The sequence below is a fragment of the Chanodichthys erythropterus genome, chromosome 23 (genome assembly GCF_024489055.1).
Source record: "Chanodichthys erythropterus isolate Z2021 chromosome 23, ASM2448905v1, whole genome shotgun sequence".
Taxonomy (NCBI): Eukaryota; Metazoa; Chordata; class Actinopteri; order Cypriniformes; family Xenocyprididae; genus Chanodichthys; species Chanodichthys erythropterus.
In genome coordinates, this window is record NC_090243.1 from 30,816,063 (window position 1) to 30,841,834 (window position 25,772).

General features: G+C 35.8%; 1 protein-coding gene across 3 annotated transcripts in view; it reads left to right on the forward strand.

The window, feature by feature from the left end:
- Positions 1–4,616: 4,616 nt before the first annotated feature.
- The window catches only part of kmt2ca (lysine (K)-specific methyltransferase 2Ca), a 157,808-nt gene continuing 136,652 nt past the window's right edge, over positions 4,617–25,772 (forward strand). For all 3 annotated transcript variants that reach the window (XM_067377809.1, XM_067377811.1, XM_067377810.1), the window contains exon 1: positions 4,617–4,857. The gene's annotated coding sequence lies outside the window, so the exon portion shown is untranslated. The remainder of the gene's footprint in view (positions 4,858–25,772) is intronic.

Below are 25,772 nucleotides of genomic sequence, written 5' to 3' on the forward strand. Positions count from 1 at the left end.
CAGTGATTGGCTGATAGGGGAGGGGTCTCTGTCAGTGTTTTAATCATAGAAATATTGTAGAATGAGGTATCATGTTGGCATATTCAAATTAAGATTTGAAAATAAAAATGTTGCCACATTCAAATAAAGGTTTTAAAATAGGCTATGTGTCACTAATTAAACATGTATATGTTCAGCTAATTGTCAGCCTCTTACATGTCTTCATTTCGAGAGACTGCAGAATTCAAGTGACAAATTATGTTTTATAAACAAAGTTTGGGAGAGGTACGTTCAAATGGTCTATCTAATCAGCTCGAGAGGAGGCATATATACACAGCCGACTCACCTAGTTACCTCGACAGTTTTCTACATCCCTCCGCCACCCCAACTCCTCACTTTCAGCTGGTTCCTATTCCCAGGATACAAGGGCCCTTGATCCCCTCGGATAGCACTCCAAATAAGCTTATTTTACTCAATCATTTGTAAGTGTGAATTTGTGAAAACAACTACCACAGGTAATAAGATATTATTTTCATTTTTATTTAATTATTTATTTTCAAAGATTTAGTTTTGCCTTTTTATGATAGGACAGTGAGTAGACAGGAAGCGAAGTGGGGGCAAGAAAGGGAGGATGGGATCGGGAAAGGTCCTCGAGCCGGAACTGAACTCGGGTCACCTGAGCTGCCCACATGGCTATCAGCGCAGACAATATATTATTTTCAACTTGACTGCAGTGTTTTATTCTCCATCATTCAATACATTTTGCCTGTACATAAATGAACCTTTATGTTATGTCATCGCAGATTAAAATTGATAAATGAAAATATTTATTGTATTTATGAAGAAAAGGCTCAGCACTCTATTGCCTCAATGTTGTACAGTGTCTCTGGGCAGATTGCTGAGGCGGATTGCCGGTGTTGTGCCTAATTTCGACTCCCCTCCAAATGATTACCCCCCTCGTTGAAGCCGCGACCTGAATGCCTAATCCTAACCCCACCCCCACACCTAATCCTAAACATGCCTATACTGGGGACTTGGATGGGGAATAATCTGACGGGGTCAGAATTTGGCACAAAACTGGCAACAACCATTTTAGGATTGTTTGTGATTTAATCTTGACTTAGGAGTCCTCTTGACTACTCCTAACTTTTCACAGACTTAGGAGCTAGTTTTAGCACTAAAATGCTTTGTGAAATACTCTTAGAGCAAAAATTTAGGACTGACACAGACATTTTTAAAAGTTTCTCCTAAATCGGCAAGTAAGGAGCTACTTTTAGCCTTAAGATGTTTTGTGAATACGGCCCCTGGTTAAACGGGAATGTGTCTACTTGTGATCCAATTGATCAAAATACATCTTAATACCAGGTGTAAACAGGACCTTAAAGTGTTAGTTCACCCAAAAATAAAAATTCTGTCATCATGTACTATATTACTACATATTTTCCCAAACCCATAAGATTTTCATTCATCTTTGGAACACAAATAAAGACATTTTTAATGAAATCTGAGTGATTTCTGTCCCTCCATTGACAACTATACGCACTTGACACTTAAAAAGTTAATAAAGAGATGGTAAAACTAATCCATATGAATTGAGCAGTTTAATAGACTCGATCGCTTTACATGATGAACAGATTGAATTTAGGATTTTATATAAACATTGATCAATGACCATAAACACAAGCTCAACCGAACCTGCTTGACGCGTGAGAACAAACCTCTTGCGGAAGCTCAAATGTGCTGCGTAACACACGAGAATGAACCTCATAAAGCGAACATGCTTGAGCTTCCGTTTACCATAACTGATGTGTGCGTTGATGAATGTTTATATGTGAATAAAAGCCTAAATTAGATCTGTACAAAGAATAAAGCGATCGTGTCTATTCAGAAAATTTGGACTAAACCACTCAATTCATATGGATTAGTTTTATGATCTCCTTATGAACTTTTTGAAGCATCAAAGTGGTAGTTGCATAGCTGTCAGTGGACGGACAGAAACCTCTCAGATTTAATTAAAAATATCTTTGTTTGTGTTCCGAATATGAACAAAAGTCTCACATGTCTTACTTACGACATGAGGGTGAGTAAATGATGGCAGATTTTTTTATTTTGGATGAACTACCCCTTTAATGTAATTCTATGATCTTGATAGTAGATTCAAATGTATTTTTGTTTATTTAATTATTTTTCTCCTAAACTGTTTATTTTCCCCTTCACATAATACATCCCCACCAATTATGAGACAAGTGTCTCATCAAACCGAGGCCCTGTACATCCTCTCATTAACCAGCGGGGCGCATTAAATAGAAGTCTCTGTGAACTGAGCGAATACCACATAATTTACATTAAGCTTTAGCACTTCTTCTGCTAACAAAAAAAAAATAATTAGGCCAGAAATGGGTTGTTTTCAATCAGGAAACACTAGGGAGAACCACTTTATTCAGCATCAAAGAGGCTTAAATTGACAGACAGAGAATGTTTTGTGTAATTTTACTCATTACAGACTGAATTGACTATATTTTTGTGATGTTTTAGTACTGTGCAAAAGCAAAGGGCCTGATTTCTTTTTTTTCTGCAGTTTTATGCTGACTTAAGTTGACTAAGTATAATTAAAGTCTGCATGAAATTAAAGTTGCGATAGTCTTTTCTCCTAGACCAAATGTGACCCTGGACCACAAAAAAAGTCATAAGTAGCACAGGTATATTTGTAGCAATAGCCAACGATACATCAACGTCAAAATTATATATATATATATATTATTTTATGCCAAAAATCACATTCCATGAAGATATTTTGTAAATTTCCTACTGTAAATATATCAAAAAATCTTTTTTTTGAGTGGATATGCATTGCTAAGGACTTCATTTGGACAATTTTAAAGGCGATTTTCTCAATTTTTTTTGCATCCTCAGATTCCAGATTTTCAAATAGTTGTATCTCGACCAAATTGTCCTATCCTAACAAACCATACATCAATGGAAAGCTTATTTATTCAGCTTTCAGATGATGTATAAATCTCAGTTTAAAAAAAATTAGCCTTATGACTGGTTTTGTGGTCCAGGGTCACAAATGTCTATAAGAAGTACTTGTTATCATTTGTGAAGTTATTCAAAATGTTGTGCAGTTGTTATTGTTCTTTTACTTTATTTTTTTTTAAATTACATTTTAGTTTCAGAACATATTAATATATATTCTGTATTGTAAATTTACCCCTTAAAATTCCTGAAGTGTTTGTTACTGAAAATAATCAATTTTATTACTTGTAAAACACTGAGGACACCCTTTTGTAACCAGTCCCATGCGCTAGCTCTCTCACACACAGCATGGATCATTCAGAGAGCGGGAAAGAGGAAACGTGTTGAAGCAGAGTGATGAAAGCATCAGTGAGACACTGTCTTTCAAACACTGGTGCTTCTTTCAGACCAAGGAGCTCATTTCCTCTTGCACCTGGACCGCTTTGGACATCTTCCCTAGAATCCTTGACCTTTAATGAGCCTCTTTTTTTTATTAGGAGAAAAGAACACAGAATTACTGATGCACTTATATAAAACACTGCTTTTATGATTTATTCTTTTATCTTGGGGATTATTTTCTATAGATACAATAAAAATTTAAAGTAATTGAGGACAAATTATCAACTGATATGTAAATGGTATACTTTGCATTTATCTGTCGAATTTCTCTAAGAATATTCTAATTATAATGACAGCATAAACTGAATAAAATGCCAGATTGCATGATTAGCTAATTATGTTCATTATAAAAAAGAAAAGTTCTATGTCTGCTTAAAGAAAATAGCTGATCTGGAAATTGATGAGCTTGTGACTATTACTGCCTGGTGTTTAAAAATCATAAATATGTGGAATCTGTGCATTTAAATGTCTTGTTTTCCTCCTTTTCCCTTAATAATATTCTTTAGTAGATGCATATATCTTAGTGTTATTATCTTTTTATTATTATTATTATTATTTATCTACTTTCAGCATGTATTCAGAATAGTGTGTATAGCATAGTGTAATAGTGGTGGGGTGATACTGAATAATGGAAATTAAAAAAAATAAAGCCTCATGTCAGAGTCAAGAATACGACTGTAACTTAAAGCAGTTTACACAATATTTGTAACCTATTAACAAAGAGAAAGTAAAGGGTTTACTTTGTAAAAAGAAAAAAAAAACACTTTATATTACACATTAGTAATAACATTTGGTGATTTGTGATGTTCTAAAATGCATAATTTTTGGACATTTAAGAAACGTCTGTTAAGAACTGAAAATATTTGTTTTTTTGCGATAGGAAATGATCAAAAGGTCTGAGTGAAGTAATACTGCCTTTTCTATGCTGATAGGCGACATGGACTCAATCCAGCTCGATTTCCAGAATCTACTTCCGCGTTTTACCGCCCACCGCTGACGACTGAGAAGACTGTTTACCTTGAGTATGTCCTCATGTATTACTCCGCAGGGTCAGTGAGACTTTTTAAAAATATCTCCTTGCAGTTTTTAACTGAAATAACTTACATGTTTTGCACATCCCACATCATATATTCGGTTTATAGATGTTCTGTACGAGTTGTGCCCAATTTAAAACGGCAACACTGTCTTAAACGTTAAATTGGGTCTATTTGTCCGTTGCCGTGACAGGCAGTGTTTCGGTCTCTCTTAAACATGGCCACCATGATGGAGTAAACGCTACAACTTTAAAATTCATATAATCGAGGAAAACTATGCTTCTTTCACCCAAATAAGGAATGTTTCGACCTGAAATATCGTACCAAACGCTTAATCCACATGAGAGCTTTGGGAAAAGTTTCTTCTTGGATTACATTCTGAATTAAGTTGGCTGGAAGCTGGAAAGGAAAAAAGAATTGCATCAATTCCGTAAGCATTCGCTACTCTTCATCATTCCATTCGCTTTCCGCCGTGATTATTTGTTTATATGTTGGTGTTTATAGTTTATGCTTTGATAAAAGGCGATCTATTTTGATGTTTGGAGTGAAAAACAAGTGTTGTTTTGGTTTTCATTGGAAAGTGGCGATAGTTGCAGCCTGTGTGAGTGTGAAGAGTAACATTGAAACATTCTAATGACAGATTGTTATAAAGTCTGAGAGCGCGCATATATCATTCCGCGGCTTTACGTCTTTAATTTGATCGAGGTCTTTAACTAATGACAGATAACTCCCTCACCCTTAGAATAAATGAAAGTATTACATTTCATACGGGACTTTAAAGGACAACGAGGAAGTAACCAAAAAAATATCGATCTGGGTTATAAAATAAGTTTGTATACCGATGGTTTCAGTTGAGAAAGTGTTGACGACGCTGTTTAGTAAACGTCACACCGACGTTTGGTGGCAGAAAGTTGTTTTGTTTTCACATGGGTCCAGCCATCTTACTTGAGTCGATATAAGAGCTGCTAAACTAACTAGTTTCCTTCAGTCCTGGCTACTTCATCCCCAGGGCTAACCTGCTGCTTTAACATGTTGATTGTATAACTGAGGATTCTAACTTCCTTAGTTGTGCGAGCTTTTATCAAGTTAGTACGAAGTACTACAGATATGCTTTTCCAGCTGTAAAGGGTTAGCCTAGTTGACATGACATGTCACGCAGTGACAGCTGTGTGACGTGTTATACGGCGTCTAAAACTATTATTTTCTGTGTGTAATACTTGTATAATTTTTGAGCTCATAATATTTAAGGGACTACATGTTTTTTTTCTTCTTTAGTTTTAAACCTGTCTTTGTCTCACAACAGGACTATTTAAGTGAACAGCAAAATTATTATAAATAAATTAAATGTGAAAAACTTGCTGTAACTTTTAACATACTTTTTAAATGTGACCCTGGATCACAAAACCAGTCATAAGGGTCCTTTTTTTTTTTTTTTAATTGAGATGTATACATCATCTGAAAGTTGAATAAATAAGCGTCTATTGATGTATGGTTTGTTAGGATAGGACAATATTTGGCCGAGATCGAAATCGTGCATAAAAATCAAAATATTGAGACAATCGCCTTCAAAGTTGTCCATATGAAGTCCTTAGCAATGCATATCCACTCACAAAATAATTTTTTGATATATTTACGGTACAAAATTGACAAAATGTCTTCACGGAACGTGATCTTTACTTAATATCATAATGATTTTTGGCACAAAAGAAAAATCAATCATTTTGACTCGTACAATATATTGTAGGCTATTGCTACAAATATACCTGTGCTGCTACTTATGTGTAGTTTTGAGGTCCAGGGTCACAAATAGGCTACACATTCATTGATATGTTCATACAGTTAACAAATTGTATTGCGATGCTTAGTAAATAATGTTGTATTGTCGTCCACCCAAAGACACTTGGACTATGTTTGGAATAGCAAAATAGCTGTTTTACAGGGGAAAAAAATGCATCTGTGGTTTCCAGAAAAATTCTATTAATATACAGTAAAAATATTAACATCTTACAATTTAAAATTGTAATTCACTAAATAAATAAATTTGCACAGGCCTTGCTGCTCTGTCTTGTATTTTTAACATATACTAAAAGCCACCATAATAACACAAGGGGTAAAGGAAAAGCACATGAAGTTTATCAAAAATAGCACTTCAATAGGATGGGGTAAATACTGGAATATAGAAGGTGTCATTCACACGAAAACAAACACCATAATGGTAACACACATGACTCTTAAATAATGCAATAAACATTAATTTAATAACATAAAATGCAACAGAAAACCCTAGTGTGTGTACACAACTGAAAAATAAACATTTATTTAAAAGGAGGGGGGGTGGGGGACATAAAATGTGAGGCGTCACACAGGGAATTCTGGGTATGTCAGTTTATGGCTTTTCATTAAAAGATTTTTTTTTTTTTTTTACTTCCAAAAATGGTACATTTAACAGTATTTTACTGTAAAATTACATGAAGTTTAAGTTTAAATACATTACAGTTTTCCCCATATATTGTAAGGGAAGTTACTATAAACCAATGAAGATATTTTTTTGTATTTTGTATAGTTTTTTACAGTTACAATTAGTCATTTTTTACTGTACTTTTTTCTGCAGTATATTTGTATATTGTGCACGGTATTCACATTTTCTGTACCAAAGGAATATCTAGCATACACATTTTGGCAGAGCACAATATATACAAAACTGTACAGAATGCACACTCATTATTTAACCAGATGACCGACAGTTAAAACTAACAAAAAAAAAATACGAGCTAGCCATTTTTTAAAACATTATTTTTTAAAAATGATAAATGGACACTATTTGCTACCATATGCAAAATGTTTATTGAAATATAAATAGTAGAACATATATTAAGCAGTATGCGTTATATACTGCACACACAGTATTTAGTAAGCTTTTTCAATTCTGAACCTTGCCTTTCTGCTGCTTCTGCAGCTCTGCTGAATGATTCTCATAATAGTAGGAGACCAATTTTCACTTTAAGTGGTTTAATGAGACACAGGAGAATTGGTTGAGTTCAGTTGCATCGATGGCAGCCTCTCCAGAGGAGTTCAGATCTGACCTATTCATCACAATTCACCACAGCAAAGCAGCTCGACCTTAGAAAGAATCTGCTCTCATGCAAACACTCTGTTTAGGAAAATGGACTGAAAAGCAAAAGTTGTAAATAACCTCCCAGTTTTTGTGCTTAAATTACTGCTTAATCAAAAAGGTGTTTTTGTTTGTATTTAATGTCACATGACTGTTTTGCTGACAGAGAGAATGACGGTCACATTTTCTGCTGTGATAAAGCCAGTGCTGTTTTCATAAGCAAGTCCCACGGTACCTGGATGTTGTCTGGTGTTACATGCGTTCAGTGATCATTGACACCAAAAGCCCTTTGGTTTGGGCTACTTAATGTCCAGTCCCTCAGTTGGGCCTGTGCTGTCGAGTTTCAAGTTGCTATTTCGTCACATTCGTCTCAGTGAGAAGTTACAGAGACTAGTATCTGGTGAAGGATTGACTTGCCCTAGCATGCTCAGTTTACTGTCATCTACCAGTGATACCTGGAACGAAGTCTGAATTCAGTAGAGCTGTGTTTGATGTGTCAGGAATTCTCTCACTGATTCTTATAGTTCTTCATTGTGTAGCAGTGCTGGCCTTTATTTACATCTTTAATAGTCTTTAATTATTTTAAACATAAAGACTTTAATATTGCTGGCTTGCCGTATAAATATTGACCACAAGAGGAAAAAAATGACACAACAGGGGCTTCCATTGTGAGTTCGGTATAATTTATTGCTTTATATGTGGAAATTTGTACTGACCGCTCAATGCCATGGCCCTCCGTAAGTTCTGATATGATAAAGTCCATAATCTGATTGTGAATGTATTAACGTACGTGCGTGTGATAGAAGTCTTGTCCTCCTTATGCCGCCCTATAGCTGTCTTGTACATGGATCTGATTTATGGACTAAAACAGATGGTCATATCATTAACACCGTAATCATGACACATTTCTTAGCAAATATATGACATTGAGTCCCAAGTTAGGCCTTATAAAAAAAGAAGGAAAATGAATTTTACAGCTTCAATAAAAACTAAGCACAATCAGCAGCTAAGCTTAATCAGAAAACTTTTCTGTACTTTAAAAAAAAAAATAAATAAATAAGTAAAAATTACACTTAAAGTTAGGCACTTGAAACGGAAGTGGCATTTCAATAGTGTAGCCACAATATATGAACATTAATGTTAATATGTTTTTAGTGTGGAAAGATCACTTCCTAACCTTTTGTGTGTAAAAGTTGTATCCTAATTACAACCTTTTTTTAATTGAAATAAATGTTGAAATGAATGTTTGTGGTAATCAAAACCCAGCAAACCCAGTTGTGTACTGAATCCAGAATATTCCTTTTAAAAGAAATTTTTTACCTCAAAATTGAACATTCTGTCATAATTTATTTATCAATTAACACTTCCACTTATATTGCACATGTTAAATGGACCATATTTATTATTCTCTTTTGGGGTGTTGATGGTATCAGACACTATTTCCATTCTGTTTTATTAAAAACAAGACATGCATTCTAGGGCTGGGCAATATATCGCATGCGATTGTCATGCACATTTCGTCAGTAAAGCCGGTTCCCTGATTACTGCGAAATCGCCATCACCTGCTTTCAAATGGAGCGCCATTTAATAGACAGAACCGTAGATCACTGACAAGCTACGCAATATCGCGTTCATTATCGCAAATGAATCACCTTCGATATTGAACGTGATATTGCGTAGCTTGTCAGTCGCATGCCATATATCGCCCAGCCCTAATGCATTCTGTCTAACATCACATGTGTTTCATGTAGGGCTGGGATGATACATCGATTCTCAATTGATACAATGAATCTGGATTAGGGCTGGACGACTAATCGAAAAATAATCTAAACCGAAATTCAGAACCTCTAACCGACGTAATTTTCCCATGTCGGTTATTTCGTTTTTTTAATCTTGTTAATACTTCCCGCTTAAAAACATTACTGTGTGTGTAGCCACATGACTCCGCCCCGTCCAGTCAGTGGCATAAAAACAAAACACGGAGGTGAACGACGGTTCAACACATAGTGATGGCGCGTGAGCGGTGAGCCTTTGCGTCTTAACTAAACTTTGTCAGTTGTATTTGTTTTATGGTTTGGACATTCAAGCGAATTTAGACTATCAGATGTGTATTATTATATCAAGCTACCGTGCTCGCGCAGCTGCAATTTGGCATGAACAGTCATACAAACAGTAGCTGCGCAAAACGTGAAGATCGCGCGCACAGAGGAACAGAAACTAGTTGTCAGCGCTGTCATGTGATTTATCACTTAAAGTAGCTTAGAAACTCAAAACATATTATAGCATATATTTTTCTACTTTTGAAGGAACTATTTACAACCCACAGCTTCACAATTAATAGAGAGACGGTATGATTAATTCACACACGCAATCACTCTGGTAGCTACTGTGCTAATTTATCTTTATCTGACTAGTTTTTAACCCCACGCTCTCAAACGCTCACGTAGACGACTGCTTGACAGCGCTCGTGCGTTCGGCTGATTCATGTAAGTTGTTATGTATACTTGCACCTCGGCTCAGAATGCTTTTATGATGCGAGATTTGTAATTCGTTTCAACATTTTCGAACTTTATGAATAATTATTTTAGGTTTAAGTGGTGTGTGTAAAGGAACTGGAAGCAGGCAGTGTACATGTGTTTCTAAAGCACGTATAGTGCCAGCTGCTGTTTAAAAATTAAGCTCAGAATCGATTCGAGAGAGTATCGCGATACACCGGAAAATATCAGAATCGCTCCAGATTCTTTGTATCGCGAATCGAGATTCGATGTATTGTCCAAGCCCTAGTTTGTAAGTTTGTAGCTTGTCCTGTTCATAAGCTTGCAACATTAATATCAAGAGACAGAAAAGTTTTTTAGAGCAAACAGTGTTATTACATTAATGTGAAGTGGTGAGATGCATAGTGAATTCTATAAATAAGGACAGGGAAATGTATAGAACAATACTGAGCAATACTGATGTATAATTCATAAAAAACTGTTATCATGGTGAATGGAGGGAACTATCCAATGTGATAATTTGACTGGATTTGTGTTTTGCAGTTTTGTAGTTGTGAGGTGTCGACATCCTGCAGACGCTGTTTTCGTGTGTATCTGGGAAGCTCACTTCCAAGCCAGGCGTTTATCTTGTTTGACACATTCATTTTGTCATTACTTGTTATATCCAGCAAAGTAACCCATCAGATTGAATGGCAAAAGTGTATTTTCTGCAAGCTTTTTTCAAGGTAAATTTAGGTGTCTTAAGTACACTGCCAAAAGGACACCAAATAACTAAGTGAAAAAAAACTAAATATAAAGAGCCCATATATATAATTCATAAATGTATGCACACCAAAGCTCTTATGGAGAAACAAAGATGAGTAAAGTTGCGATACTGAACAGAACCACATGGAGGAAAAAAACAACCCTAAACCAACCGCCTTGACCTGACTGTGGGATGATTTGACATTCTGTTCAATCTGTATTTCACACAGAAACAATCACAAAATATGACAGATCATGTCAAACATACACTGAATTCACTGAAAACAATGCAAATATCTATTCTCTCTGCCATTTCTCTTGTAATCAGCCTGGTTTTCTTTACCTTCGGTTTTCAATCCTGCTCCTGGGAGCCCACTGTCCTGAAGAGTTTAGCTCCAACCCTATTCAAACACACCTGAACCAGCTAATCAAGCTCTTCAGGATTGCTTGAAAATCACAAGCTGGTGTGCTGAAGCAGGTTGGATATAAACTTTGTAGAACAGTGGGTCTCCAGGAGCAGTGATGAAGACTTCTGTTTCAAAGTTTCCCAGCTGTAAATGTGACTTTGCTTTGTCTTTCATGTGCTCAGAACTGGTACGATATTTCCGACTTCACTTGAAGAGAAAATTAGCTCCAAACTCCCCTGACACCTACCTGGAAGTTTCTGAAGACCTTAGAAATCACCCCAATACCCACATTCATTATTCCTTACATTACTCCACTAATATAGTCCACTTGAAGGAGTGAATTCGGGCACAGAGTGTGCCCAAAGGGCTGCCGCTTTTGCGTAGTTTGAGCTTGCTTGTTTAATAATCATTTAAAACTTAGCAAACTGCCAGCTCCATTAGTAATGAAAAGATGCATCTTTAACTCTGTCTTGGAAACTAGCATGTATAAACCTTAATTAAGCGGTTTGATAATCAGTTAAAAAGGAATTTATACCCGTATGATATTACACTACCCACATTGTGCAAGCGGTTTGGAAAATGGATGGATGGATGGAAGCTGTGGGCACAATCTTCTGGTAAGACTCAGGAATTAAGGGTGTACTGACACTTGGCACTCTGAACCGTGCCCGAACGCGTTTGACCCCCAAAGCCCGGTTCGTTTGACAAATGTGATCGCTCCGTTCCGTGCCCAGGCGCGGTTCATTTAGCCATCCCTGGCCTGCTTGGAAGTGTTGGGCCAGAGTACGTTTCGGTTGGGCTTGAGTGCAGTTCAGCTACTACTTTTGTGTGCGCTACTGTCATTACAATGACACACATCTTTGTTACTACTCTGATAGTACACTTATGAATTCATGTAATTAATTTGAGTGTATTTGGGTTTATAACGGGTCTGCTTCTCACCTTATTGATAATCAGGAATTGTAGTTTGCGAGTAAAGCTGCAAATTCCTCCATTAACGTCAGCTGCCTTCATAATAATCCTCTGATACGTGCAAGAGAAAAAATGCTGCATGGCATAAATTATAAATATATTAGGCAGTATCTTAGTGAAAGTGCATTTCTTCCTGTTTTCTTCCATTCAAAAAAGTTGCATCGTATATGACTAAAGCGTGCTCCAGCCCAGAAAGTTGAGAGCAATGTGTGTGCGGGCCCACGGGGGAGAGTGGAGGGGGGGCAATCACACTCGGGCTCAGTTCAAGGCAACCGTGCCTAGTGTGAGTACACCCTAATTCGGCACAACTCTCACAGTGCATTATGGGTACATTACGCATATATTCTCTAGCTGTTGAGTGTACTTCAATTGTACACGTTTTATTGCGGTGCATTGTAGGATTGAGTTTGTGCACTCGACAACATCCACTATGGTTTTGAACACCACTACAAATAGCTGTCCCCTCAAATAGTGCTCTGTTTAAGGGTATAGGGGTGATTTCAGACACTGCCCTTTATTAGCTGGATCAGATATGTTCCACTATATTGGAGCTAAAATCACCAGGATAATGGACCTTCAGAAGCAGGATTCGCTTTTTTATAGGGTGTTTACTGTTGTTCTTTTTGTGATCAGTTAGTCATCCAATCGGTAGAAAGCATTTAAAATGAAAAGGTTTAAGCACCCTTTTAATATTCTAGTGTTTAGATTCAGCTTGTGTCCCTCCTTTATTGTAAGTCTATAGGAATTTCTTTTTCTTTTTTTTTTTTCTTTTTTTTTTTTTTTTTAAGATGAAAACTGTAGGTCTGATTACTTAGGAAGTTAGTTCACTTCTCAACAAGCTGCACTATTTGTTTTATCATTGATGTCTGTTGCTCAAGTGGTGAAGTGCTTTATTATTTAAGGTCAGGGGTTCAGATCAAACTAAGCAAGCAACACTATGCATTCTGTGCCCCCCACCGGTTCCAGTGCTTTTGCTAAGGAAATTGGCCTTTTTGTGCTTTTTATGACCATTTGTGACTTTTATTACTCCTTTCCACTAGTAAGCATTGCTTTAATGTCTGTTTGCATATCGATCACATTGATCGAGCTTGATGCAGTTGACAGAGATCTTTAATTGATTAATTAATTACTGACAAAGTGGAAAGAGAGTGTGTAGTATATGGTCATGACTGGTTGTATTATTATGAGAAGAAACTTTTGGGTGTGTTGTGCTGATTGTGGGCCATTTTTAAAGTCATAGTTCTGAGAACTGATAAGTATACATTTTACTGTTGATAGGTGTAATAAAGCACTGACTAATTACACCATATCCAAATTGCCACCACAGTTTTATTGTTAGTGGAGAGATAAGTACAACGTTTCAACACTGATGCTTTCCAATAAACGTTCTAGGTAAGTAGTAGGAGATCACCAGAGGGCCCACGTCAAAGGTGACACTATTCGGTCATGAAATGTTATCATGAGCTGAATCATATTTATATTATAGTTACAACTTGGCTGCTAGATAGTTCTTTTCATTGTGAAATGGCGTACCCTACACAATAACTCAAAAGAGTAACCAGTATTGCCAACTAGAGCTGTGGAACATAATTGTTTTTATGATGCATCACGATGCTGATGTGAACAATTCTGCATTGATGCATAAAAACAAAAGAATTGATTTAAAAAAAAAAGTATGCCTCTCATGCATATTAATATTCTGTTTTATTATAAATGAAGTAGGCTACTCTTCTTATATACACTGTATTGCCAAAAGTATTGGGGCACCCCTCCAAATCATTGAATTCGGGTGTTCCAATCACTTCCATGGCCATAGGTGTGTAAAATCAAGCACCTAGGCATGCAGACTGCTTCTACAGACATTTTGTGAAAGAATGGGTCGCTCTCAGGAGCTCAGTGAATTCAAGCATGGTACTGTGATAGGTTGCCACTAAAATATATATATAATATAATAAATATATTTATTTATTTTATTTTTATTTTTTTGGGTGAACTAACCCTTTAACAAAGTTTGTATTCATTAGACAAGGTAAGGAACCTTTTATTTATTTATTTATTTATTTGTATGCATTTCACACATGTCAGTAATTGAGTGTCTGAAGCTTGGTGCTGACGCAACAGCCAATCACATTATTTTCCGGTGTTGCATGAACACAATTGGCTTGCGACTGCTCTAGGGTATTTGCATAAGGCGATCTGATTGGCTGATGCCTGTATTAGTTTAAAGTTTAATTACATCAAAAACATAAAATACATTACCACTTCATTATAGCTTTTTTAGCAAACAAAGTTATTTTTATAAGTAATCGAAGTTCAAAGTTATTTTATAAATAAGTATCGCGTTGCGAAGTTTATGTGCATAACCCCCTCACCACCGCTGGTGGATTGGCCCTATACCACCGTGGTGGTATGAAATGGTTTAAAAAAATTTGAAACCGTCACAGCCCTACACTCACATGGACATTACTGGTCGTTGTGGTACTCCACGAGACTTCACAGTCCAAAGCTGTGAAGTTGCTAATGACACACATTGGCTTAAGCTGGTAGATGGATGCTGGCCTTCTGGTTCTCTTTTGTGTACAATACAGTATGCTATATTTAGCAGCTTCATCTTTGGTGTTTGAACCTGTGTTATTTTGATTTTATTGCATAATCCATGTAATAAACTCATGAATGTTGCAGTAACCACTTGGACAAGTATCCCATGGGTATGTTGCAATAAATGAGAACAACTGGAAAGAGATGCACATTTTAATATTTTCAACTTCAAACTGAATGATACTTCTACTTTCATTTAGGAGGTTGGGTGCACTCTAAAAAACACTGGGTTAAAAACAACCACATGTGTTTATTTATTATCTTGAATCCAAAAAAACTTTTGTTAAAATACTCTGCAACCACTGGTTTACATGATAACTTCCATTATTTTTGAGTCTCATTTTACAGTAGCATATTTTATAGCATTTTTAGCATGTAGGCTGTATGAAATTGCCTAAATTTAAACTTTATAAGTAAAAATTTGGTTACTTCCAAGTTGCCTTTCACTGCTCTGTTATCCTGTTTCCACTGTAACAGTGCTGGTTCTCGGAGTTGGGTCCGTGTTCGGACTGACTCCATAGAGCTGGGTAACACCACAACTACCCAACCACTAAAATAACTCAAAAAATGACTCTGCATGCTCAACCTGATGTTTGGATTGAAAAATACAACCCAGGATTTTTTTTTTTAGTGTAAGGACTCTACAACAGGCTGTTGTGTGTATTGACTTGTAAGTTCCTGTGTAACCCTGGAATTGGCATCTAGGGTAAACGTGTCTATTAAGCTCAAATACCCATTAAGCACACTACCATCTTTGGGCTCAGATTATAAAAAGAAAAAAGAATGTATTATCCTACTTGATGATTTAACCAATTGATGTGTTACTACATACCTCCTGTAATTTCAAGAAAATCAGACCATTGCACACTGAAATATGGGTATCAGTGTGTTCACACTGTCTGGCGGCCATTTTGAAAGCTGTCTGAGAACTTTCACCAAAAGAGGAACCCCTTAAATGTGAATTTTTAAGCCTAGTTATAACTACTTACTGCAAAATTAAGAGATTAATGTTTAGAATTTTGCATATTATAACCTGGAACCTACATGTGGAAAATAATAAGTTGGATCCAAAAGATTTTTAGCAACATAGCGCAATTTTTAAAGACTTCATATTATTGTTAAGTGATCTTAGAGGGTGCACTGCTATGAAAATCACACAGCTTTCATGTGACCTCAATAAGAAAAAGTATAATTTCATAGATATTGTCAATAATAGTTGTTCATATTAAAATATGTATAAACTTAATACACAGTCTATTTTATTTATTTAGCAAAATCTTGTCCTTTTAAATTTAATGTAATATTTATTCATTAAAAATTGTTGCTGATCCAATTAAGCTCAGTGTGCTTCCTTTAAGCTCATCCACATTAAACGTCTATGTAAATACTTCATAAACAGACTTTAAATATTAACTGATGGTTGTCACTTTAAGTTAATCTTTATAAAATGATTAATAACTTATTTTCACAGCCTTAAAGGGTTAGTTCACCAAAAATAAAAATTACCCCATGATTTACTCACCATCAAGCTATCCTAGGTGTATATGACTCTTCTTTCAGACAAATACAATCACAGTTATATTAAAGCTGCTGTCCGCGCTTTTGGCCCTCTAGCGGTTAATAAACAGAACTGCATGCACCTTGCAGAGGAACATTCTAGCCGGAGCTACTTTTCTCCGCGAGTCACGCAGTTATTGTGATACTCTGCGGCGGGTCTTACCAGTCTGGTCTGAAATAGTCCGAATATAAACACTTATTATAAGTGTACCATAATGATGATATAGCTTATCAAATTGAATTCTTGAATTTATTGTTCTGTTTTTTGTGAGCTTAATGACAACAGGGTTGTGCTTAAAGGTGCCCTAGAATTGAAAATTGAATTTACCTGGGCATACTTAAATAATTAGAGTTCTGTACATGGAAATGACATACAGTGAGTCTCAAACACCATTGTTTCATCCTCCTTATGTAAATTTGATTTGTGCAAAAGACCTCTGAAGAACATGCGAATCTCAACATAACACAGACTGTGATGCAACAGTCGGGATCATTAATATGTACGCCCCCAACTTATGTATATACCAGCCCATGTTCAAGGCATTAGACAAGCTAGTATTAATGTCTGGAGCTGTGCACAGCCAAGTCATCAGACTTTATGCAGGTAAGCAAGCAAGGACAATAGCAAAAAATGACACATGGAGCAATATTAACTGACATGATCCATGATATCATGATATTTTTAGTGATATTTGTAAATTGTCTTTCTAAATGTTTCGTTAACATGTTGCTAATGTACTGTTAAATGTGGTTAAAGTTGCCATCGTTTATTACTGTATTCACGAAGACCAGAGACGTCGGTATTTTAATTTTTAAACACTTGCAGTCTGTATAATTCATAAACACATTCTACTTCATTCTTTATAAATCTCTCCACAGCAGCACAAAGCATAGCCATCAAATGTAAACATCCAAATAAATACTATTCTTACATGATCTGATATGCTGCATGATGAACACTAAAGATCCATTTTGAGGGATATATTAGCTGTGTGAAATTTGTTTATGCAATGTATTATAGAGTTACGAGCTTGGGGGCGGGGAGCGTGGACATTTAAAGGGGACACGCACAGAATCGGCGCATTTCTAATTATGCCCCAAAATATACAGTTAAATTGAATAATAATAAAAAAATCTATGGGGTATTTTGAGCTGAAACTTCAGACACATTCAGGGGACACCTTAGACTTGTATTACATCTTGTGAAAAAGGGTTCTAGGGCACCATTAAAGGGTACAAAAGTGTACCCATTAAGCACAGCCAGACTTTTTGCATTTAATGATGTGCATCTTAATTGAAATGCTTTTGTCATTTAAAATAAAATGAAATACTATTGTGTGAGAAATTAATATTTTATTTTAACATAACTTCTTGTACTGAAACCAATATCCTGTGCACTCAAAATGTCTCAATGTAGATTTTCGTGAGCTTAATAGGTACGTTTACCCTATCTTGTGTGCACTAATAACAAATAGTTCTAAAATAAGTGTGTCCAAGTGTGATAGCATTCTTTGCTGTTTCGGTACTGATTTAAATGAATACAACTATACAGTTGTAAAATCCGGGAAAAGTAATTGGAACAACCCAATTGGGTGCTTCTCATTTCTTATTTTTGCATCCTTGTTTCCTTTCCTTGTGTCTTAGTTTTTTGGGTGTTTTTTTTTTTTTACATACACCTGTGCATCCTCACTCATAGCTCCTCTGGAAGCTTCCTTGGTCCTCATTCTTTGCTTTCTCACAGTGCAATTAGAGAATTAAGATGTCCTTCAAGGCCAACTTTGATCGGTTTCTGGGTCACAGGCTGGAGGATGAAGGAACAAGGAAGCATCCATTTGACTATTGAGATGCACCCCTTAACACACTAACACATTAAGGGATGGATGTCCTCCTCTTAATATAAATGTCAACCTGTCTTGGCTGGCTAATTGTGATGTGATCATCTGAGACAGATGTTAATACCAGTTTAGCAGCACCTGTGGCATCTTTAGCCCTCTGGGATTTAAACTAGTTTAAAGCCAGATGAAACGGCAATGACATTCTCAACACTGATGTTGAAAACCTAAGTCAAATTAGAGAATTGGTAAACTGTCTGCTTAATATCTGCTAACACTTAATTTTGATGCTGATCCAACAGACATTCTACTGACTGTAGGTAACTTTACAAGTATGTCAACTTATTCTACTAACCCAAACAGTCTAATGCTCTAATGGGAGTTAGTTGACATGTAATTGCAAATTAATGAGTTAGCTGGCATACAGTTGCAAAGTTAAGCCTACTTACAGTAGAATGTAAGTAGTCTTTATTTGGACTATCGGAATAAAGTGTAACCTTTTGTTAGTAAGCTATAGCGGTTTTTGTGCATTTGTATTTATACTAGGAGTGTTTAGGCTACTGTTTTTCATAACCAATACCACAGATTCCACAAAGGTTCACCGTGATAGTGAGGTGCTGTGCATGGTTTTTCCTGTGGTTATTAACAAATGTATAATACTATGAAAGACCAGCTCAGTCCTAACTCAGTCAGCGTATGTGTGTATTTTAATAAGGCGATGTTAATTTTTTACATATGTTACTGTTTTTTTTTTTTAATGAAAATTGACATCTGCATCCCAGTTTAAGCTCAAGCTACAGCTACTGTCAACTCAAGTTACTGTCAAATGAGCTTTTCCAAAAGACAAAACATGTAATATTAGTAATACCCCCCCAGTGCTAACCCCCAGAGCATGGTTTGCATGAAAAATTGGAAATGTAAAAGATTTCATGCGGACCCGGGAGCATTACTGAGACTACCTGTAGTAGACTAGGAGGTGATCTGAGTTCAGTTGCACTGGAGCTGTGGCACAATTTGCATGAATGTGAAAGCAACTCCCACTCGGGTGTGAGTAAAGTAATCTGCACATGTGTTTTAGCCAATGACAACAACTAATTCAACAAAACGCATATCAGGGATGACGGTGATTATTTTCGTTTCGAACAAGAGTGAACATGCAGTGTTATCGTGCAGAGTGAGTGCAATTAGTGGCAAATGAATGGCTTGCAATCCGCTGTCTACTCAAAAAAATAATCTATATGCAAGCAGCAGAAAGCCACCTTTATGTGACTCACATATTAGTAAAGTGTTGTTCGCTCGGCTGTGCATAATAGCACAAAATTAATAATTAAAAAAAAACACATTATATATTGACCTGCGTTCTGTTTTCTGTCATGCAGCATAACTGCTGTGCTCGTTTGTGATGACCATAGACTGTAAAAAAAAAATATAGACGTAGTGTCCGTGATGTCACCCGTAGATTTCTGAAGAGCATTTTTGAAGCGAAAAAAGTGTCCGTTGCCATTTTGGCAGCGAGTCATCGCACGTCACTCCCAGATAACTGAAAATGGGCAAAGAGGCGGGACGTGGTTGGAACTGAGGTGCCTGGTTGTTGAAACCACGCCTGCCTAGCGCGACGTGATCATGTTAGCAGGCTAAAGAAGCTATCTTAGGCACTTTCTAAAATATTAATAAAGAGAACATGTTATATCATTTGAAAGTTCTAAAGTTTTACTGTCAATATACAGTGTCTTTTTTACGATATAGATGCTCCAGCAACGGTAATATTGTAATTTGTGTCGGGGGTGCAAATGACAACACACAAAATCAAAACGGGACTGACCTTTGTAATGAAATGGCGATCGCGAGATGAAGCCAATCCATCGCACTTGGGTAAAACGTCCATGACCGTCCATTAAAAAACAAACAACAGCACTTTGTCCACAAAAGCATTAAATCCATGCAATGCATTTCTTCTGAGTGATCTGCTCTCCATCATTGTTCTTCAAGAAATTATGCAATCTGAGCACTGTTTATGTTATAAAACTGTATATCATCGTATACATTAGACTCTCACAAACAAATGAGCCCGTGTTCAAAGTATGATTTTTCAAAATAGTGCAGCAGTTTTAGTTATAATATCCAAGCAGTGCTGTCAGAGTTTGTGGTGTCTTGAGAGGCATATTCTCTAGCCGTTGTCATAGTAAATCTCATGAACAAAACTTTTAGTCAAAGCCAAGTCGATCCATCAACATGTGTTCTGTTTATCTTCTGCATGTGCACATGTACACAGACGCACATCCGTTTCGACCATATAACGCACAGCAAGCTATATTATTTGATAATTGTATAATATAATAATGAAAAAAGCACAAACACAGCAGAGATGCCAAATTCAGCGACCAGAATTAGCTGAGGTAACATGACGGCTCACAGACAGCAGCGGCAATCTACCTGTCACTCAAATGACCACGCCCTTAATTATGCAGAACTTCAAGGCTTAATATAATATAAACGTTAAATAAAAAAAAAATGTATAAAATATTATTAAAGATAAAAAGATAATTTATAAAAATAATTTATATTAATAAAAAAAAATCATCCCCCTCAGAGTTGTCATGAAGGGCAAAATTAGCTGTATAGACCAAAATTTGTAACAGGCTGTAAACATGTTTTTTTTTTTTTTTTTTTTTTCTGCTGTAAAGTTGGGCATTTTAACATGGGGATCAATGAGATTCTGCTCTCTTTTGGAGCCTGTCCCTAGTGGCCAGTCCATGAAATGCAGTTTAAGTCACTTTCATATTGGCTAGGGTTGCACGGTGTACCGGTACTACGGTAGTATCGCGATACTAAAGCTTCAAAATACTGGCGATGCCATTATATTTTTTAAACGGTAGTATCGTCAGTACCGTAAGGAATGTTGTATGTGTGGCAGGTACACTTCAATTGAACATGCATGCCTGCAAAAACATTACAAGAGACTGCCGTTGACTGTCTGCTGTGCCCTGTGTAGTAAATGCTCTATAAAATTAGCGCCTTATTGTTTCCTGATGCTTCAGTTAATTTTGCAATGAGATAAAGTTGCGCTTGTACGTTGTTGTTCGCAGTGCATTTTATCTGGAGAAAGGGTCTGAAATTCACTTAATTAACATCATAAAATCTTTATATAAGACTGAATTCTTTTTTCAGTTTTATTCAGTTTTTCCAATGCTCATTTGACCACTTCTGGAAAAGATTAAATAGTTTGTTTCTAGAAACATCTTTTCGAACACTATTCAGACAAATGCAATTCCATTCATCAATAAGTTATAGCGGGTTTGCACTCGGTTCTTATCAGTCATATCAATCGTGATTTTATAATTATAAATGTATTATATGTTTTAATATACATACTGCTCTCCAGTCAGGGTTAGATATTTCAAGATAGGCTGGCAAAAATGCTCCTGATAGTTCGTGACACGAGCAACAGCGCTGTTTTTGTTTTGTTTCTAAATGAATCTGTTATTGAACAAATTGGGCGAGTCACTGACTCACTTATCCATTCATTAAGACAGTCATTTGCTTTGTTCTTGAATGAATCAGCCGTTTTGAACGAATCGGTTGAATGATTCATTGACTTAATCATTAACACTTGCTGCCACCTACTGGCGACTTTAGTCTCCCATCTAAAAGTAGGCCTATTCTATCATTTTTTACCATCTAAAAGTAGGTCTATCATTTTTATTTCTTTATTCAGATTTTTATATTTGAAACATTAATATCATAACATTATTTATGCAATTTTAATTGAAGTGTAAATGCATAAATGCTACATCATAATGTCAGTTCATACAGCTTCTGTGCAGTGCTAAGATGAATTTTATTTACAATGATTCATTTGATTGGTAATAAAAGCCTGTTATTCATTCTCATTAATGAAGTATTCAGAGAAAAATCTGGTCTGTTTTCATGTTTTTATGAAAGTTTGGTTCATTTTGTATACTGCATGGTATCGCGATACTACTTGGTATCGTGATACTTTAGCTGGTATAGTATCGTAAGACATTTTTATGGTATCGTGACAACCCTAATATTGGCTTCAAGAGAATCTGGGGGAGGTTGCTGCTTGGTGATGACTCAACATGAACGAAAATCGCAGAACAATCGTGCTGGGATTCGGACTGCAGTAAATGTGCCTAGTGTGAAAGCCTTTTTTTTTTTTTTTTTTTTTTTTTAATTCTAAATTCCTATAGTGTTTCCAACATACTTCACCTTTGCTTTACAAAGCTTGTATATTGCAGTACTCTCTCATGCTTTTTTTTTTTTTTTGGTCCTCCATTGCTTGCAGATACTCTTCTGCTGCACATGTATGCGCTCTCTAAACTGTCATGGACAGAAGTATGACTGGCGAAGTCTGAATCTTTACTGTTGTCCGTCAGTTAGGATTATTGATGTATTATTCAATTATTCATGTATTTGGTCCACTGATTAATAATCAACATATGAGGATGTCATACTTTGTTTCCCATGACTGTTCTTCCTCTGTAAATTCATTTGTGCTGACTTTGGCTCATAACACTGTGAGAGTGTCCCATATAACAGTGAGGATTACACAAACAGTCTGAATGTTTTCCCTGAAGTTTTAACTGAATGAATATGAATATCATTTTAGAAGATTGAGTAAAATGATGACACTCATCTTACTTGAGTTTTGATTCTACATGCATGTCTTCTAGAAAAACTGTTGTATTCTACATAGAGCTGTTCACCCTCTCATGGGTGCCAGCATGTTGATGTCACATGACTAGCCATGCCATTAAAGGATTTGTTCACTTCAAATGAAAATTAGCCCAAGTTTTACTCACCCTCAAGCCATCCTGGGTGTATATGACTTTCTTCTTTCTGATGAACACAATCAGAGATATTTTAATAAATATCCTGACGCATCCAAGATTTTTAATGGCAGTGAACAAGGGTTATAAATAAACATTGCGTGTACAACAGTGGCCAGATACTGAGAATTGAGCAGGTAAAACACTGCACACTGACACCCGCTAGAGAATGAGGTGTTTAGCATCATTTGTAGTGCATTCGCCTCACATGCCAGCAGTGATTGGGCCAGGGTTTCGAGACAGACTCGGAGCTGGGTGGTTAGGATTGGAGTGTGAGTTTCGGATGCGAAGCAATGAAGAGAGTGGTGGGTTTGTTTGGGTTGATTTCAAATATCAACAATTTGAGAAATCGCATACAGCACCTTGAATAACAATAATGTTTACTTTTGCACTCTAGCACTCTAGCGTTTTGAGGAAAAACATTGTTTTGGTTGTGCCTTCGACTCCATGTGACTGCACATGAATATGACTGTTGACAATAGATAATGCTTTACAATGAACTCTGTTAGAGAGCTATATATATGGCAATTTATCTGTTCAATAAAATACCCTGTTTAGTAGTAATAACACCATCTCCGCATCACTTTTACAACATTTCAAATACCTCAGTACTCGCTATCTCTGAAAAGCCAAGCCAAAGTAGCCAGAGCAACGGTGTGGTTTAAATAATTGGTTTAAATAAACCAATAATTGCTTATTGGTTTATTTAAAGGAATTAAATAATTAAATAATAAAAAAAGAAATAAGAACGGTTAAAGTTCCAGGTCTGTTGTATTTATGAAATAAACTATTTGCAAATAATAATTTTGTTTTTAAACATGCACACATTCACTCTTATTCGTATGTCTAATATGTGTAAAATGCAAAATGTTTCTTGTCTTGCCAAATTCAGTTATGAAAGAATCATGTAAATAATGGCATTTTCAATTCAAAATGGTGCCATTTCGAGTAGTTTGCATCACTGGATATTACTGTCGGTCACTGTCGTTAGACGCAGTGCAGTTAAACATTTAATATTTGACAGCAGTTAACTAAATCGTTGTGTTGGAATTTGAACTAACAGAAAGCCCTGACGATTTTGTTTTGATTGATCTCACTCATTCTGACAGTGACGAGTGCTGAGGCAGACCAACCTAAAAATGTAACATTCAAAACTCATCCTAACAACAAACAGAGTGGTGTGCAATAGAGTACAGCAGAGCAGTATTAAGAATATCAAATGTTGTGGGTGTCTCCCTCAATGTCTAGGGTGGTTACGGCCCTGCATCGATGCATAAATAATTGTAGTGATTTTAAGAAACACCACTTTCTTGCAAAAGTGTTTTTGATTTTATGCAATAGGCTAGTTCTTTAAACAAGAATGTTCATATTAATAGCAGTAGTTTAATTTTAGAGTAGGCAATTTTTTTTAAATATAATATAATATAATATAATATAATATAATATAATATAATATAATATAATATAATATAATATAATATAATATAATATAAACGTGATTCATTAAAAAGTACAGTATTAGCTGTAGATTTTACTCCAACTCTCCGTTTAAAAAATGGCAGTAAAGAGGCAGTCTAGGCCTCCTGAAAGGCCCTGTTCGGAAAGACTTGAAGTGTTTGCTGTTGTCATTTGCTCTTTCTTGTGTAGATTAACAGCACTGTTTCCTCTAAGCCTTCAGAATACTGAAGTCACCCGCTGCAGAACCGATGTCGCTCGCCTAGTCTTGTTTTTCTACAGCCAAGCCAATACTGGCTCAGATAAGAGCGCAAGACGAACTGAATCATAGCAAGGCATCTCCCATCTGATTGGCTGGAGTTCTCTAAACAGCCACAGCGAGAGGAGGCCTATGCCCGACCAGAGCCTCTTAGATTCTAGAGAGCGGGGGAACAGTGCATAAACATCCCTGTTCGCATTTTCAATCACATACTTTATAATATTGCTGTGCTGATAACAAACACTATTTAGCTGTTTTGTAGGGCAAGTTTAACTCTTATTATTGTTCATATCTGTTTGGTGCATCACTACCATATATAATATAATATAATATAATATAATATAATATAATATAATATAATATAATATAATATAATATAATATAATATAATATAATATAATATAATATAATATAATATAATATAATATATCAGAGCAAGTTTTCATTTAGCTGAAAACTGAAAATACATTTGTTAATAATCCATCACACACAGTGTGTACACGTTTTTATGCAGGCTACTAATGCACATTCACAAGATCTCACAGATCGGTTTGCCAAAGTTTGCTAGGTTTGTGAAATTAGGTTATTTGTCAGATATTCAAAGACTTAAATGTTTAAATGACATAAATGTGTATTTTATTCATTTTTTAGGGTAGATTACAAAGTACTATAGTGTTTGTCTTTCTATTACTAATAATAGAAAAGCAAACACTATAGTTTGTCTTTTACCATTTACTTTTTGTTTAATGATTTTTTTGACAACTGTTAAACAGAGACTAAACTTTGGTGTTCTCAGCATTTTTAAAATACAAGTCCTACTCTGAACCGATAATAGCTCTAGCTTCTGGTTCATCCGGTTCATGCTGGTGAAAAAGGGGTATGTATGACCCAAAAGTAAACTGAGTTGAATTTTGGTTCACTGTAATTGTAGTAGGGTCTTTTAGTCCCACTTTTTAATCACACACTTATATTGGAAGAAAGTCAAGTTGAAGTTTATTGTAATGTAATAGTTCTTGATTTCTTGATGATATTAACATTATTCAATATTTGTATTATACAAGAGT